The sequence below is a fragment of the Macrotis lagotis genome, chromosome 5 (genome assembly GCF_037893015.1).
Source record: "Macrotis lagotis isolate mMagLag1 chromosome 5, bilby.v1.9.chrom.fasta, whole genome shotgun sequence".
In the NCBI taxonomy this organism is placed as follows: domain Eukaryota; kingdom Metazoa; phylum Chordata; class Mammalia; order Peramelemorphia; family Peramelidae; genus Macrotis; species Macrotis lagotis.
The window spans coordinates 256357048-256375058 of record NC_133662.1 but is presented as its reverse complement, the minus strand read 5'-3'; positions in this window follow the sequence as shown (position 1 = coordinate 256375058).

Genomic DNA, 18011 nt, shown 5'->3' with positions numbered 1-18011 from the left:
GAAAGAGTGATAGATTTTGAGTTAAAGGAATTGGGGTTTGTTCCCCAGTTGAGTCACATCCTAAACATATGGCCTTAGGACCTTGGGCAAGTAAGTTCCTTAACTTGGCTGAGTCTTGATTTCCCCAAATGAAAATAAATGCACTGGATAAGATGGCCTCTAAAGACACTTCATGTCTCTAAATTTGTAATCCTATGATCCTATAAATGTCTCTAAAAAGAAAAAACAATAAAACTTGGGGAGAGGGAGAGGATGAAGACAAAATCCCAGGGAAAAATAAAGAAATGTTTCGAGCTATGACCATTTCTCCAGTTGCTATGGCAATCATAAAAAAGGCTGATCATTTGAGTTTCTAAGATTTACTGGTCACTTCCTAGGAATCTCTGGCACGAAGAAAACTATCACTTTTCCAGTTGGGAAACTGGATTTTATTTCCGTTTTTTTACGTTGATGACAGATTTTTGTTGAGGGATGGAATCTCATACATTCCTTTGCCGTGCCTTCCAAATTTTCACAGGACATACCTGTTGTGCAGTCAGAATTTATGCCCCTCCCTATCTGTTAAGATATAATGAAGTCACTTGAAGTCTATACTATTATGGGCCAAATAGTCTTTTTTTATTCTTTAAAAATAAAGGTTTGTATTCTGACTTTGCTACTTATTTATTACCTGTGTAACTTTGGCCAAGTCACTTGACTTCTCTAGGCCTTTCTTTTCATCTATAAAATGAGGAGATTGGAATAAATAGCTTTTATAGCCTCCCTTGCCTCTACCTCCCCCAGCTCTAAAAATCTATGTTTCAATGAATCCCCTTGATGATGTCTTATTTCTTTGGCCATAAGGTTCATCTCTGGGTCTGTGCTACTCGGTTCCATTATTTGGGTTTGGGTTTGGGTACTCTTATGAGTTTAACTAAAGGTAAATTCTGGGCTAGAATACAATGTGAATAGTGAATTGAACTGCGTTCCATCCTCCACTACTAGACCCATACCCTAAAGAGATAAAAAAAAGACAAAATGTATCCATATATACAAATATATATATATATACATATATATGTGTGTGTGTGCATATATATATATATATATATATATATATATATATATATATATATAATTCCAATTAGTCAATCCACCATCCTCAGCCTTCCCAATACCAGGGACTATAGTCACACACTGTCATGCCCAGTCCATTTAAAATTTAAAACAAACTATAAATAATAGAGACCTGTGGTTTCATGTACAATCCTTTTTTTCCTATTCTACTATGCACATGTAAACATTTATTCTATTTTGAGTTCATTCAGTTCAGATTAAAAATAAAAATTAATTTAACAAAGAAACCTCCTAATACACCAAGGCATTGTCCATCCTTCTGTAGCATGGTCGTTTATTTTTTTCTAAGAACTTTTTCAATGATATCAGTGTGACCCAGAGATTCCACTCATAAATTTATAGCCTAAGGAGAGAATTGAAAAGAATATCCAAATACACCCAAATATTTCTAGCAACACTCTTTGTAATATCAAAGAAATAGATGTCAAGGTGAGGAATGTGTGGGTGTAAATAAGGTGGGATAACACTGTGCTATAAGAAGTGAGGAATAGAATTATGGGAAGGTATATAGGAATCGATGCAAAATGAAATGAGCAAAATCAGGAAAACAAGAGATTCAATGAGAATGACCATGTAAATGTAAAGGTGATACCACAAAATCTTTAAAACTGAATATTGAGGGGCAGCTAGGTGGCACAGTGATAGAGCATGGGCCCTGGAGTCAGGAGGATCTGAGTTCAAATGTGACCTCAGACACTTAATAATGACCTAGCTGTGTGGCCTTGGGCAAGCCACTTAACCCCATTTGCCTTGCAAAAACCTAAAAAACCTAAAAAAAAAAACTCTGAATATTGCAAAATTATAAATCTCAAAGTTGGCACCAAACAAGTAATGAAAAGACACTCCCCCCACTCGATTTTAAACTTTAAACAAGTTACATAAAACTATTTTATTTAAAAAAATAAATACCTTTTCTCTCTCTCTTTTTCCCCCCCTGAAAATAATATCCTTAAGGCATAATTCTAGTTAGTTGGACCCATTTTATAGTTCTTCTCTTTTATATGGTTCTCCTAGGAGATTGCATTAATTCATATTTCCAACAGCATCATAATAATGTACCTATTTCTCCACAGTCCTGCCAACATGTAAGTTTAACATTTGTAACTAACTTTGACCTTTGATGGATTAAAGGTGTTTTTTCATAGTTTACATTCATTTTTCTTTAGCCATCCGATCCACTACCATCTTGTCTATCTTGTCTCCATGGCATTTTCCATAACAGTCCCTTCCTCTCCACTCATAAGATTTACAGAAGTTTTTCATAAAGTCTCACATAGACTATTGAAAGTATTTCCTAAAAAAAAATAAGGAAAGTATTTCCTAATTGGTCTCCTTAACTCATGTTGTACCCCTCTTCAATCCATCTAACATGTCTCAGTTCTGATCATGTCAATTTTCAATAAATCCCAAAAGATCCCTATTCACTCTAGGATCAAATATAACTACCTCTGCTTCTCTTTTGAAGCCCTCTTCAAATATTATTTTAGCTTTCTTCACTTTTAGTCATCATGAATGTCACCCAAAAAAATGTGTATGTGTTGATAATTTTTTAAAAAGCAATCAACATTATGGACCTTGGAATAATGTTGCCTTCCTATGACAAAACTGAAAACCAGAGTTACTTCACTAAACCAACTTGATAAACATGCAAAATATGTCATTTTGAATCAATGAATATTTTTTGTTAAATTAAAACCATTCATAGTCTTGTGTCATTTCATTTTCCTGTTGGCTAATGCATAGGAATATGCTAATAGGAACTAAGGATATTAAGGAACTGGGAGGCCAAGATCTTTGAGAGAAAAGTCAACCTTTTCTAGTTTTTATATATTAAAACCATTGATTATATAATTTCTTATATTTTCCAAATAGTAAACAATTTTCTTTTTCTTCCTAACTGCCAATGTATACATTCCATTATCATCTCATTTTTATGATTTTTCAGTATATAAATCATTAATCCATTGGGAATCTGTTGTGATTTATGTTGCAAGATGTGAGTCCAATCTAATTTTTTAGCATGTTACTATTCAGTCTTTCCCAACAGTTTTTATTATGTAAGTAATGTTTCCTGAGCGCTTTGAGACCTTGGACTTGTTAAGCTCCACTTGGCTTTTATTCTGAATTATATAATCTGTTCCACCAATCCAATTTTCTAATTTATATCTAGGTCCATGTGGTTTTGAGAATTACTGTTTTATAGCATAATTTGAATTCTCCTAGTGCCACATCTCTTTTTATTTCATACAATTTTCCTTTCTATTTTGACCCTTTACTCATCCATATAAATTTTTATTATCACTTTATCCAATTCCATAAAACCTTCTATTAGCATTTTGAATAATATCAAATTGACTCTATGAATTAATTTGTATAATGGTTCCATCTTATTTTATTGACTCTACCTAGCCATGCCCATTGGATCTTCCACTGGCTCTCTCCTGGTCCCTCTTATCATCTACCTCTATATTATTTAACTTAGTGATCTTGTCAACTCTTATGGTTTCAATTATCATCTTTATGCTAATGGTTCTCAAATTAATCTGTTCATATGTAATCTTTCTGCCGACCTTCAGACCCTCATTTTTAACTATTACATATCTCAGATTGAATGAATATACTATAAAAACAACATGGTCAAAAGAGAACTCATTATCTTTCCTTCCCACATTCTCCCTCCTTCCAACTTCCCTATTACTGGCAAGGGCACCACTATCCTCCAACACCCACTAGAAATTTATCAACTCTTCACTCTCTCATTCATCCCAATATACAATATGATGCCAAAGCCTGAACATTTTTTGAATAATTTTTATTATTTCCCCAATTGCATGTAAAAGCAATGTTTTTTAAATTTTGATTTCCAAGTTCTCTCCCCCTTCTCTTGCTTCTCTGAGATGGTAAGCAGTTTGATATGGGTCATACATGTATAATCCTGCAAAATATATTTACATCTTAGTCACATTGTGAAATAAGACAGAGCAAAAGAAAAAAACATAAAAAAGTGAAGAATAGCATGCTTTAATCTGCTTTCAGACTCATCATTTCTTTCTCCATAGATAGATAACATTTCCTATCATGAGTCCTTTGGCATTGTCTTGGATCACTATATTTCTGAGATTATTATACAATATTGCTGTGACAGTGTACAGTGTTCTCCTGATTCTGTTCATTTCACTCTGCATCAATATGAAATCTGTTCAGGTTTTTCTGAAATCATCCTACTCACTATTTCTTATAGCACAAGAATATTACATTCATGAAAATATTACATAATGTGAATTCCATTCACATTGCAATCAAGTCTCTCCCCACTCCAGTCCATCATCCTGCATTTAGACACCAATATGAACTTTCTAAAGCAAGGATCGGACCACATCACACATGCCCCGCCCCTCAATCAACTCCAATAGCTTCCTCTCACCTTGAGAACATCTCTTTGGCATTCAAAACCCTTCCTAATCTGGCATCCTCTCACTCCTTGGCTTCCAAGGCTTCTTAGACGACACAAACCTATACATACTCAGCAGTTCAGTGACACTGGCCTTCTCATTGTTCCACCCAGAAAACAGGCTATCTCCTGTCTCTAACTTTTTTTGCTGCTTCTCATCTCACCAATGAAGACATCAAGAGGAACTGGAGATGTTAAACCTAGATTTTTTTTAAGTTTCAATGATAACATGATAATGCTCTTTACCTTTTTGAAAGTTTGTCATATGAAAGAGGAATTTACTTTGTTTCATTTTCCCCTAGAAAGTAGAATTAGATAAAGGTTAGAGGTGGGAGATACCATTTTGATATCATGAAAGACTTTTTAGCAAAAAATAACTATCCAATAAAAGAATGAACCACTTTAATAAGTAAGGAATTCCCCACCACTAAAGTCTTAAAACTACAGATTTGGAACAGCTTGATAGAGTTATCATAAACAAAATGAGAAACATTAATTGCTCATGACTAGGTTGAGCCAATAATGATAAAAATAGCAATACTACCTAAATTCATTTACTTATTCATTGCGGGTCCAGTTTCCCAAAAGAATATTTAATAGACTTAGAAAAAAACTAGTAATGAAATTCATATGGAAGAATAAAAGATCAAGAATGTCTATCATAAAAATGAAAAAAAGTGAAAAGAAAGGGGTTCTATTGGTAACAGATCTCAAACCATGCTACAGAGTAGTTATCACTAAAATGATTTGGTTCTGGTGAGTGAAAGAGATAGAAAGAAGGACAAAAAGACAGAGATGTCTGTTATTGTATTTGATAAAGATCTCAGTTACTAGGGGAAAGCAATTATTTGACAAAAACCTATTGGGCAAACTAGACCAAAATCTGACATAGATTAGATTAAAAACAATGCCTCACAAGTTCTAGTTACGTGTATAAAAAGTATTTAGGGCAGGTCTTTTTATCAAATGACAACAATTGTTAAGACTAAGGGCATCTTCCTAAAGGGTTAAACAAATTATGATCCATGAATATAATGGAATTTGGACAATATAGAGGAAACTAGGAAGACCTCTATGGACTGACAGAAAGTAGAAATAGAAGAGCAATGTATACAATAATTGCACTATAGAAAAAAGCAACTTTAAAAACTGGAATTTTGATAAATGCACTGAAAAAAACCACATATCTAAAAGAATGAAGATGAAATGTGTTGTTTACTTACTGACAGAGAAGTAATAAACTTTAAATGCTGAAAGGGACATAGATTTTCAGATATTGTTAATGAGAGAATTTGTTTTACTGTACTATGAAATTATGTATTGAGGACTTCATTTTCAACAATTTTTCAATCAATGGGAAAGGGGAAGTAATAAGGACAAACTGATTTTTAAACGACTGTTAATTAAAAAATAAAAATATAAACTATTTTTGAAAAAATAAAATAAAGGAATTTTGTAGAGATAATTTCTTTTCATATACAGGGTGCACAGGATGGACTTTCATCTCTCAGATTCTTTGATTTCTGAATGCCCACTGTCAGGGCTAGAAAGAGTGGCAAGGTAAACCAAGGGGAAGCTTCTCTCTCATCCAGGATCAGTGGTGTTTCAACGACCAGCACAAGGTGTATGCTGGTGGTAACCAACATAACCTCCAATTCAGGCAGTGATGAGTACTGCTGAGCCATGTCTGTCAGAGATAAAAGAGAAGAGAAGCTTACATATGGAGCCATTTTCTGCAGAACTCCATCCTTTGTCATCTTGGGGCTGAGACTTGAGTTGCTGTCTGTAAAACCCTTTGGGATCTGGCCAGGGAAGACAGGTCTAATGTTCCATTCACATTGGGAGTGAAGGTATTTTTCAGTTCTCTGCTAATAATCCGTGTGGGACCAGGGTGATCTACAGACAAGCCCTAAGGCGATGATTTTAAATGGAGTTGGTGGCAACTGATATGATTTGACTTTAACTTAGTCTGTCAACTTAGCCTTTTGGAGAGCATGTTCTGAGCTCCCTCTCCCTTTTACCTAGCAAAGAAGCAACCAGATGACACCCTAACTTTAAACAGGGAAGATGCTCTACCTTGGAGAGGAAATATGACGAAGACAAGAGAGAGTATTTGACTTGGAGTCGGAAAGGTTAGTCCAATTCTTCACTGAAACTTAATAACTATATGACTCCCAAGACTGTGGCCCATCTGAGCAGTGTCATCATCTGTAAAATGGGGATGATGAAAATAGTTACCAAAAGGGGGTATGAGGTCCAAATAAGGTCTTATATATTAAATATTTTGCAGAGATGAAAGTGCTATACATATATCCATTATTGATTGAAGCTTAGAATATAACTTCTAGCTCATCCTAAGCTTTAACCCTAAAATTCAATTTAACAAGTATTATTAAGCACCTAAAGATTACAATTAAACAATGATTAGCAAGATGGGCGGCTTTACTCCAAATACAGCCAAGGCCTCAGTATTTTTGACAGTCTAGTTTTTTTAAATCTTTGACATTTCTAGATTCAAATTTTCTCAATTCAGTTCAGACTCTCTGGTGTTTCAAGGTCACTTGACTCTGGAAAATAGCTCAGAAGCTTTCTTGGGCATTAAATCGCTCTTACCAAAACATTTTGATGAGTTCAGTGTCAATGATTCAAAAACACATGGATCATATTTTCCTCCAAATCCATATGGGTTTCAAGATTAAGAGGAAAACATTCTTTGGGAAAATACTGCATGAAATGCCTCACCACCCCCATAACCTTGACCAAACCTCCTCCAAGTTCCTGCCTAAGAGGCCTTGCCATTTGTTTAGTCAATGACCTAAGCTTCCCACTCTTTTGCAACAGGAAATCTCTGCTCCAAGCTAAGCTAGTATCCTCACCATCCCTCTTCCATTCCCTCTTTGATGTCTCTGCTCATACCTTTCTCCTGTGCCCCGGTTCTTTCGCATCCTTCAAAACCCAGTTTAAATTCTATCTTCCTAGGAATCCATGCAAACTCCCTTTTTTTTTAAAGGCAATATTTGAATTGACCAGACCATCAGAGTTGCACTCTCTACCATACAATAGCAATGCTTGGCAAGAATCTCAGTGCCTAGGACCATCTCTCGATAGGTGATCTTCAGAATCTTCCTAAGACAATTTAAATGGAAGTGACTCGGTTTCCTGGCATGGTAATGTAAACTGTCCAGGTTTCCCAAACACACAACAAGGAGATCAGCACAATGGCTTTATAGACAGTTAGTTTAATAGGCAACCTAATACCTCTTCTCTCCCCCATTTTCCTTCAGAGTCTCTCAAACACTGTGTTAGCTCATACCTTGACCCCAACATAGTGATGTCATTTTGGTCTTCTTTGAGGACAAAGGACAACCACCAACCAGTCTCAAACTACTTCAATCCCTATGGATCTTCCTGTTGTTCTCAGTTCTAACAATATTTACAGCCTGAACCACATAATTTATCACTCAATTGCATAGTCCTTTATCTTTTGCTAATTGGTTCTGTTGATTATTTTAATTAAAATTTCCTAAGCATACGGTACTGCCATAGTCACTGTGAGAAATAGAAAAATAAATAAGATAATAATTATTCCTATCTAATCCTTTTATCGTGAGTGGTCAGATGGCATAGTGAACTAGACTTAATAATCCAAAAGACCTGAGTTTGAATTCTATCTCAGGTGCTTATTAGCTCTGTGATCCTGGACAAGAGCTTCTGTTTCTTCCACTTTAACATGAGAATAATGCTAAGTTGTTCTAAGATCAAATGAGATAATATATGTAATGGAACTTAAAAACCTCAAAGTTTCATATTAATATTAACTATTACCCTGGAGAACATCAATCTAGTTGAAAAAGAAGCGACTAGAATGCTACAAAGGAGTCTATGTTCTGAATGGAATGAGTGATATAGACAGTGTAGGAGGAGATAAGAAGAGGAAAAGGTCCTTGAGGATTGGGATAATCAAAGAAAGAGGAGTTTGAAATGGGCATTGAAGGGTGGATAGGAAGGAGAAAAGCTAGAGAGGCACCTGTGGAGGAGAACATCACATTCTACGGTGAGACTTAAATCCATAAGCAGTGAAAAGACAGGCTACACTAGAGCCGGGAATGAATTGAGGAGCCAGAGGAGATAAGATTAGAGAGATAGGACAATGTCAGATTATGAAGGGGATTGGAATGCCAAACTAAAGCATTTGAACCATATCGTGTTTCCAGTGAAAACCAATGGAGGCTTGGAAAAAAGGGTAGTGAGATGATGAATATGCCCTGCCAAGGCAGATTAATATGGTGCTGGTATCAGTCAATGAAAGAGCAAACATTGATTAAATTCCTCCCAAGGGCCAGGCATTAGAGAGACAAAACTGAAGAAGTCCCCAATGACCGGGAGAAAACTCCTTTTTATTAATGAACATATTACATCAGGAATAGGGACTAGATTTGTGATTTCTTCAATATGGGGAATTTCCAAATAAGGGGATCCTTTCTACGTATTCGGATTGGGATCTTTTCTGTAAGCTCTTGGCATAGTGTCTAGTATGTAATGAATACTTAGTGACACAATGACTGTAACTTAAAAGTTTAAGAGAGTCCCTAAAGATGAAATGCTCTGCTTAAAGGGGCACATGATCAATATGTGTCCAAGGAAAGACTTGAAGCCGTGTCTTTCTGACAGGAAGTCTGGCTCAAAACACTCTACTGCTCTGCTTCTCGGGTATATAAACTCAGCTAGCCATTCCAATTTCTAGATAATATGGCTTCTACCAAGCATACCAGTATGGTATCCCTGTTCTTCCCCTTTGCACACTCTCATTATCAATCAATCTGACTTCTAGCTCCACTTTCATCTCTGACATCTTCACCTTTCCAAATGGGACGTCATGGAATGTAACCCCCTTTTCACCTCTGACCTTTAGATTCCTTAACTTTCTTCAAAGAACTAGGCCCAGTTAGAAATCTAACTTCATGAAGAGGGTCAGCCTAGAGAGGTAGATAGTTAGGGAGACCCAAGTGCCAACTTAACCTTCTTCATGATTTCTCCCAATTATTACTCCTTTTCCTCTTGAAATTAATACATGATCTTACTTTGTATATATTTGTATGAATATGGTATTTGCATGAATTTGTATGAATGTGGTATCTTATAGAAGACACTTTCATTTTTGTTTTTTATTGGTATCATGTAACATAGCTTTTTGTTTTGTTTTGTTTTTAGTTTTTTTACAAGGCAATGGGGTTAAGTGACTTGCCCAAGGCCACACAGCTAGGTCATTATTAAGTGTCTGAGGCTGGATTTGAACTCAGATACTCCTGTTTCCAGGGCTGGTGCTCTATCCACTGCGCCACCTAGCTACCCCTATCATGTAACATAGCAACAGCTTTCACATAATAGTTGCTTAATACATGTTTGAATTTAATTGAATTATATTGTTAAAAGAGCACTGATTCTATACTCAGAAGTCCTAGGTTCAAATCCCACCTCTGACATTTGAGCATGTACCTTAATCTTCCTGGGTCTCAGTTTGCTCATTTGTAACATCAAGGGGTTGGGTCACCAGGTGATACAGTAGGTAAATTGCCAAGCCCATAGTCAAGAATTGAGTTCCAATTTGGCCTTAGATACTTAGAAGTGTGGCCCCTAAAAAAGTCATTTACCCCTTTCTGTCTCAGTTTCCTCATCTATAAAATGAATTAAAGAAGGAAATGGCAAACCCCTCTGGAATCTTTGCCAAGAATACCTCCAATAGGGTCATCATCCACCATAACTGTACAACACAACACACAGGAGTTGGATTGGCCCTCAGAAGCTCTTTCTAGGTCAAAATCTATGATAGGATGGCATAATGCTTCCAGCCCAACAACTCTCCTTTAAGATCTCAGAAGAAAGACTTGGAGAGTAAGAGATATTCTAGCTTAACCTCTTCCTCCACAGATGGAGCTTCTTTACAATATTTCCAAGAAAGGGGGAAAAAAATTTGACAAAGACTCTGAATACTTTCCATTGCATCCCATTCCAGTGTGGGGGCAGTTTTAAGTTATTAAGAATTCTTCTGTCTATTGAGATGAAATCAAGCAAAGAGAAGACTTGAAATTTTTTGTCAGTTTGGTTTTTCTTGGCCAAGATTTACCGCTGTTTATATTCTTTGGACATAATTTTCAGCAAGACATGATCATTTGGAAAGCAATAAATACACATTCAGATGCAAGCCCAGGATAATAAAGTGTGGTCCTGAATAGCCACTTGAGCTGCTAAAAATTTGGTCATATTTTGCTCTCTGCTGCCTGTAAATCAGATCATATCTCCTGTTCTTGTCTCTCCTTTGTTTGTTTTTTCCCCTTTCACCATCTATTATTTCTGCAGGTGAAGTGTCTGACAGGCCTGGGAGCTGCCCTTACGCCAGTCACCCATCCATCATTCTCGTAGCTTTACATTCCATGAGGGTGTTGAGGGAAAAGCAGGGGAAGGGGTAGGAATGAAGCTTCTTTTCCTATTTTCTCCAGCTTGCCTTTGTCTTTTTCTTCTCAAAAGATCAGCCTCTTCCTCTCCCTCTCTACCCCTATCCTCAACACTTTTATATAGATTCTATTTGTCTGAGAACCTGACCCACTTAGAAATCCAATCTCATGATGAAATAGTAGATAGGGAGACCCAAGTACCAATCCCTCACCCATCCACCCAGGCAGAAGTCTATTAGACATGTGCCCCAAGGCAAGTAACTTACTGTGTCTTCATCTGCAAAATGGGGGTGGGGGGACAGAGTGGACTTGATGGTCTCTCAGATCCCTTCCAGGTCCAGATATCTGACCTTTGAACCTTATTTCCCCGTGAGTCTCACTGTATCTGTATCTCACAATGTCGATGAGACTAACTTCACCGGTCTATTTAGTGTAGGTTGGCCCCATTTCATGAGTGTTCACTGTTAAGTCCCACCAGGACCTTAGAACTGTGGGAATCTTTGGGGAGAATATAGGAAAATACACAAAGCCCTTACCCCCAGGGAGGGTGCAAAGGATTTGGAGATAAGACAGAAGAATCCTACATGGAAAATTCAAACATATCTTGGAGTCTGATTTAAAGTTTCTCATTTTACAGATGAGGAAACTGAGACCCCAGGGAGTGATTTGTCCTAGATTATACAAGAAGCAAGTGTCAGAGATGGGGTTCAAAGTCCATATCAGTCAGAGTTCTTTCAAGTATTCTGATGTGCTGAGAATCTGGATCTTTCTCATGAGGAGACAGAAGGATGGAGAGAAAGAGAGACAGATAGTTAGTCAGAGACAAAGAGAAAATAGAGCATTTATTGCATGCCTAGTATAGCATTAGATGCTGGAAATAAACATACAAGCAAACAAGACAGTGTCTGCCTTCAAAAGGTTTATGTTCTGATGGGGGGAAACAATGTATAAAGGGGACCTGGAGAATGGTAATGGGGTAAAGGAGAAAGGCACTACAGGAAGTGGCATAGATGCCTCCAATACACAGACATTATGGAGAATATAGACTAGAACCTGAACCCAGTGCCACACATCAAGAAGTTGACAACAAATAGAGGGCTTCCCAATTCCTTAGAAATAGTTGGATGTTTCTGTATATTCCCTCCTCAAACACTTTATTTGGTGATCAAAGACAAGGAGGAGGCCAAGCATTTTGTTCTCAGTTCTAAATCTATGATCTTAACATCCCATTATTGAGCTATTTCTGGGTGTTTAGTCTTGCCCTCAGCACTGAGATATATACAAAAGAAACCTGAGACAAAGCCCATCATGAGATTAAGGGTCTTAGAAACTCTTTGAAAAGACAGGTCAAGTGGGTTTTAAGTGAGTGAAATCTTAACTGTTAATGGTTTGTGTTCAAGCACCCATGTGGAAAAACCATTGGCCCTGAAAGATCAGTAATCTCATTACTGAAATCTGCCCTTTTCAATCTGCCTTTTCTTTGTGACTTTTCCATATCTTACATTATCTAGACTCACAGAATCTCAGAAATGGAAGGTGCCTCAAAGGTTACCTAGCTAATCCAACTCATATTTGTAAGAATTCCCCCTCTGCAATGTGTCTGACAAATGATTATCTGGTCTCTGCTTGAAGGCCTTCATTGTTAGAGAATCCAGACTTTCTTAAAAAGTTCATTTTACTTTGAGACAGCTCTTATATTAAATTGAAAAGTGCTCTCCTTCCCCTTCCACCAATTGGTCAAACAAACTAAGTCTTATTCCTTCTCCAAATGATCCCCCTTCAGACAGTTCCAGGTAATTGCCAAGTTCCTGCTTTCTCACACCCCCAAATCTGCCTTACCTGAAGTGAAATACCACCATTTCCTTCATTGTAGCCTTGGAAGGTTCTAGGCTCCTGATCTGCCTTCTTCGGGACAATGTCCTAAGGTAGGGCTCATGGAATTATATGGTTAGAATTAGACATGACTTTGGAGCTCTTGGAGAAGATTCGAATGGAAGGTTCTTTTTAGCTGAAGAATTCCATTTAGCTGAGAGTGGTTGTTCAAATGTAAGACTTTAAAGTTTACAAAATATTTGCCTAGAAACAAGGCAATGAGGCAAAAATAGCATTTTTTTGGTCCCCAAAGAAAAAACTGAAACTCAAGGGAAATAAGTGGTCCATAGTCATAGAGTTGGATTTGGAATCAGAAGTTATGGACGCTAATGTTGGCTACTGGTTACCTGTGTGATCTTACCAAAATAACTAGTGAAATTGTTTCCTTATTTTAAAGACACATGTATCACCAGATGTTTTTTCATTGTACCATATATATTGGTTTGAACTTTGCTATCATGAAAGACCAAAACGACATCATTATGTTTGAGACAAAAGACATTGTGTCCAACTGTGGCTGATCAGACTGATATGAATTAGGAATCCTCTATCATAGATCCGGCACAACTAGTCCATGTGAACACTTGCGGTGGGTACTCCAAACTTACAGATGTCATGTTGCCTTTGAACTGTTTCAATTCTGCTATCTCAAAGAGCACAACACCCTCTGATGAAGGCAGGCCATGCCAGACAATCCTTCATTTTTTAGACAAGGAAACTGAGGCCCAGAAAGGTCATGTATCCTGCCTAAGGTCACACAGGTAGTAACAGAGTGACTTTTTTTTTTGTTTTTTGTAAGGCAAATGGGTTTAAGTAGCTTGCCCAAGGCCACACAGCTAGGTAATTATTAAGTGTCTGAGACTGGATTTGAACCCAGGTACTTCTGACTCCAAGGCCGGTGTTTTATCCACTACGCCACCTAGCCGCCCCAGAGTGACTTTAAAAAAATTAATTTTATTGACATATTTTGTTTTTAAATTCACTATGTCTTCCCCCTTCCAGGGAGCTGCGGGTGAGGAAGAGATAAGGAAAGAGGCCAGAAGGGGAAAGAGACAACATGTGATGAATGTTTATTTAATTGGCTGCTGAACCAGAACTCTTCGCATACACAGAGCAACCCCCAACCTGTAATCCTCTCCTTCTTGCTTGTCATAAGATATAAGGATGATGCTGAAGTGCAGAGGGATTGTGGGTTGGGGGTGGGATGTTCTTCAATTGTGTTATCCAGTTCCTGCATGGTCTCCGAGACAAGCTTGTGTCTGGGATTGGTTCACTTCAAATTTGTGTCTTCTTTATCCCTATCTACCTACACACATACGTACATACACATCCATATATATGCATATATTTTTTCTTATTTAATATTTTATTTTTCCAATTACATGTAAAAACATTTCTAACATTCTCTTTTTTAAAATTTTGAGTTCCAAATTCTCTCTCTTTCCCTCCTCCCTCCTTCCCCTCACTGAGAAGACAAGCAATTTAACCTAGGATATACATGTGTAGTGATGCAAAACACATTTTCATGTAAGCCAGTCTGTGGAAGAAACACATTTAAAAAAGCAAGAAAAATAAAGTAAAGAAAAAGTATCTTTAATCTGCATTCAGGTTCTACCAGTTCTTTCTGGAGGTAGACAGCACCTTTCATCATAAATCCTACAGAATTGTCTTAGATGGGAATTGCTGAGCACAGCTAAGTTACGCACAGCAGATCATTTTACAATGTTGCTGTTACTGTGTACAATGTTCTCCTGGTTTTGCTCACTTCACTTTGTATCTGGTCCATATTTCTTTCCATATTTCTTTTTTTTTCTTGTTGTTTTTGGCAAGGCAATGGAGCTAAGTGACTTGCTGAAGATCACACAGCTAGGTAATTATTAAGAGTCTGAGGTTGGATTTGAACTCAGGTCCTCCTGACTCCAAGACCGGTGCTCTTTCCATTGCGCTGCCCCTTTCTATATTTTTCTGAGAGCATTCTGCTTGTTATTTCTAAAAATGCAATAGTATTCCAACACAATCATATACAAAACTTTTTTCAGACATTCCTCAATCAATGGGCATCCCCTCAAATCCTAATTCATTACCACTACTAAAAAAGTTGCTAGAAATATTTTGGTACATATTAGTTCTTTCCCTTTTTGTTCATTTTTTAAAATTTCTTTGGGATATAGATCTAGTGTCTTTCTCTGATTTGGGTTTTGGCCACAGAAGCAATTACTGGGACCACAGTGACAGTGGGGTCAGAGGTAGCAGCTAATGAAAAGGGAAAGAATCACTCACAGAGAGAAAATTTGGGGAACAAAAGAGCCCACTTGGCCTTGATTGGTCAATGAAATGAAAAATATCTAATGAGCAAAGTGGTCCAACAAGGTTCATTTCCCTCTTAAACTGATTACAGTGAGCAATTCTTCATTGATTAACATTCCCTTTCTGTGTGGGAATGAACTTCCTGTTCTATTTCTGATCCCTATTCATACACTAGGTAAGTTTTTCACATCCTCCTCCCCCTTCTTCTTTCTTCCCAGGGACACCCTTTTAGACTAGATCCCAACAGAGAGTTGATTCTCAGGAATCTGAGCAGAGGGTAGACTTGCATCATTGGGAACCTACTTCCCTTAATGAGGAGTCAGATGACTCCGGGTGAACCTAGCCTATCATCGAGGGCAAGGAGTGGTAAAAAAGTTGCCAGCCCCTGTGGTTCCAAGCTAGCCCCAGACCTGATCTCAATTATTCATTGGCCACATAATCAAAACTACCTTAAATCTAGCCTATATTGCTGTTTTCATTTTATTTTCATGCTCTTTAGAGGCAATGTAGCATACTCAGTGGAGATTCTGCCTCGAGATCAGAAAAACCTTGGTTTTAAGTCCACCTTTGACAAACTATAACTATGGAACTATAAGTAAATCATACAATTTGTGCATGTCATAGGGGCTTCTCTAAGACCATAGGTTATTCCTATGGTAAAGAAAGTTCCGAGCTAAGAGATCCCTGATGTCACAGATCTATTTTTTAACCTTTTTATTTATTAACAACTAAAATAATAGTTAGCACTTACATAGAACTTAAAAGTTTGTGAAGCATTTTATAGCTATTTTCTTATTTCATCTTCACAATAACCCTGGGATGTAGGTGATATTATTTTATAGATGAGGAAACTGAAGTTGAATGACTTGCCCAAGGTGACACAGCTAATAGTGTCTGAGGCAGGATTTGAACTCATTGACTTCTGGTTCCAAGTTCAGAAATCTAAGCACCTATGAGACTTCATTTACTCAGCATCCATTGTGGAAAGATCTCATTCCCCAAGAAGGCTATCAACAGCCTGTCTATCTCCCATGGCCTAATGTCTTGTACAGATTTGGTGATCCTTGGGTACCCACCTCCTGGAGTATAATTTTCAGGAAGATTCTGAAGGAGATAAAGAAGTCCTTTCTCTGTCCATATGTAGAATGGTGTAAGAGGGCTAGAGGAAAAAAGAGGTGGTCGGGCCAGAGGCTCAGGGGCATGTCTGCCACTTCTGAAGGCATCTCTTGTTCCCTGGCCTTGACTCTGCTCCTTTCAAAAATCAACACATGTGAGGAGGCCAGACTGAAGACCTTGCCTCTTGCCAATGGAGAGGAGACAATTAAACCAGATTAACTGCTCCCTTCTCTCCACTGGGCCTGGAGCTGCTCGTGCTTGTGAGGCTCTCCCAGCCATGAAACCATATGTTCTCAGTAACCCAGGGTGAGACTTATTCATGTCCCCAATCTGGGAATGCTGATGAGGCCATTTGGGTCCTAACCCATGGACTTGGACACTTCTGAGAGCAGGTGAGACTGGAGGAAAGATACAAGCCAGTGGTGTTAAATTATAAACTCATGGAAGGCTGTTCACCTTAGAGTTGAGCATTAACTTAACAGGACCTTAATAGCAAACCCTAAACATGAAATATGTCTATTATCCAAGGAAGAAATGCATCCATTTCCATGTCAATCTTCAAAATCAACCCATAAACCATAGAAATAAACATAACGTGTGGGTTTAATTTTGAAAGGTTTGGATTTTTTCCCTTTTTGCTTTTTATTACTTGTGGACCATTTCAAAGTTAGATGTTCATTTTTGAGTGGCTAAGTTATGGAGCTCACTAACCTGAGAAGATGGAAAAATGAAGCCATTTCTTCCAAAGGTCATTGTGAAGGAAATTCTTGGCTCCTCCTCATTCCCATAGAAGGAGAATTGGAGTTGTAGAGAGCAGCCACAGATCTGGAGTTAGAAACCAAGGGTTCAAATCTCAGATCTGCTGCTTCCAACTTGAAGAAACTTAGCAAACTCTCCATCTCTCAGTTGCCTTATCAGTAAAATGATGAGGCTGGTCTAGACGAATTCTGAAGTCAATTGTACCTATGGAACATTTAATCTTCCTGAATCTCAGTTTCTTCTTCTGTTAAATAGAGCACAAGCATTTATAATGAAGTCACTATAATGGGACAGATACTGTGCTAAACCTTCTAAAAACATCATCTCATTTGACATTCACAATATCCCTGGAAGTAGGTACCATTTATGGCCCCTATTTTACAAGGAAACTGAGGCAAATTGAGATGAAATGACTTGCCTGAGATCATATAGCTAGGAGGGGTCTGAGGTCAGATTTGAACTCAGGTTTTCTTGACTCCAGACCCAATGTTCTACATACTGTGACATGTAATTGAGTAGGTAACATCAGTGGTCCCTTCCAACATCAAATCTCCAATCTGAGAAGTGACATTCTTGGAAAAAGGGCCAATTTTATTTTCAAAATCTCTTATACTTAAACTTATCACTGTATCTAACACATAATAGGCACTTAATGTTACTTATTCACAGTCTTTTTGTAGTTTACTTTATAATTTCCAAAACACTTTCAAATCCATCAATATATTTGGTCCTCATAGCAGCCATGTGAGGGGGAAAGGGGGAGAAATCATTATCATCTTCATCGTATAGAAAGAGCAACTGAGGCTAATAGAATGTAAATGCTTTGACCAAGATCACAAAGGGAGATCACAATGGGAGCAGGACTTGAGGAGGTCTCTTGGTCTAATAATCTTTTAACTATACTATGCTATCTCCCCAAATTGTTTCAAAGCTTGATA